Below are 1,656 nucleotides of genomic sequence, written 5' to 3' on the forward strand. Positions count from 1 at the left end.
CATCATTAAGCATATTTTGTATATTTCTCTGTGAACTTTAGTCATGCTCACTTGAGGAGAATCAACCACATTATCTTCAGAGTCAAACAGGTCAATCAAGGTATCAATCTTGGGTTCATTTTCCATATGCTCAACAAGTTTAACGTCCTATAAAGGAACCGCATCAATAGGCCTTTTCTTCTTTTTGGAAATAGCCTCCTCTAGTATATTTTCAACTCCAAATCTTTTCCTCCTTCTGGCATATCTTAACAAATCTACATGCCAGCTCTTCTCATCTTCTTCATTTCATCAAACAAACTTTGGTTCATCATATCACTTTCCTTCTTTACCATTTCTTCTTGAATAGTTTTGGCATCATGAATTTCAGACACCAACTACTTATCAGGATTTTCTTTTTCAGCTTCAGCAGTGGCAATGGGAATAGTTTGTTCATGCTTAGGAGATTTGGACTCAGCTTCAGGGAATTTGGGTTGCTGGAATTGATATATAACAATAGCCAGTGAGTTGTCAGCCTCCTCCATCTGTTTCAACCTCAACAACCCTTCAATCACTTCTTGATCTATTTCCCCCTTCTTCAAGTTAAACTCCTCCATCAGTACCATCTGCTTCTCCATTTCCTTTTCAGATAAAAATCTTGCAATCATATCCCTCTATATCCAGTCTCGAACAATCTTATCATGCCTTTTAATGGCACCCTCAGCTACTTCATCAACAAACAAGACCTCATCACTTTATTGGATCTTTTTAAGCTTTAATGGCTACAGTTGGTCTTCATTTTATGCTACTGCTTTTCCTTTCATCCTTCTCTTCTCCTCATCAATAGTTACAGGTCTGGATGGACCTACTTCCCTCACCACAGTTGGCTCATCAGAAAAGTTATCAATCTCATCAAATAATTCACTGAGCTCCTCATCCACCTCCTTTAACTTTAAAGTTACATCATCATTATCAACTAACTCTTCAGTTTTATCAGTTAAGACTACACATTCACCTGAGATCACCATCACTTCAGTGCCACTGTTAGCCTCAACTATCACATCGGTTTGAGCCTCAGTCATCATATTATCAGTCTCCTTTTCAACCTCATCAATAACACTCAACCTCCTTCTCAGCTTCATCAACCACAACCTTCTCTACCACCATATCATCATTTTCATTTAAGTTATACTCTTGGACCATCTCCTCAGAATTTCAGCCTCATACTCATCAACATCTCTCTCCTCCTCTTCATCCTCCTCCTCCTCACTTCCATATACATAACCAAGATTTTTTAGCACATCATCATCAGCCACATTGACAGAAGGTGGATTCTCCCCCTGTTTTGGTGTAGCTGAGGTCTTCTCAACCTCACTGACCAAGATTTGAATCCGGTGTAATGCCTGCTCCAACTGGGATTCTAGTTCAACATTCGTTTTCTTTAACTCCTCATTCTCCCTTTTCAAGTCACAATTTTCAATTAAAACATCCATATGCCTGTCAAATATTCTCATCATGGCATCGGGGGAAGGGGAGTTTATTGGTGAGATAGGAAATGGGTCAGGAATATGTGTTTGGTGGGTTTCATGAGGTGGGCTTTCTATTATATTTTTACTAGTTGAGGGTAACGGGTTTCTGGTTTGGATTGTAGGTGTAAATTTGTGTATGATTTGAAAGATA

Source organism: Bidens hawaiensis, unplaced genomic scaffold, assembly GCF_021521415.1.
Source record: "Bidens hawaiensis isolate Kalapana, Puna unplaced genomic scaffold, B.hawaiensis_p1.1 tig00027792_1, whole genome shotgun sequence".
Classification (NCBI taxonomy): Eukaryota; Viridiplantae; Streptophyta; class Magnoliopsida; order Asterales; family Asteraceae; genus Bidens; species Bidens hawaiensis.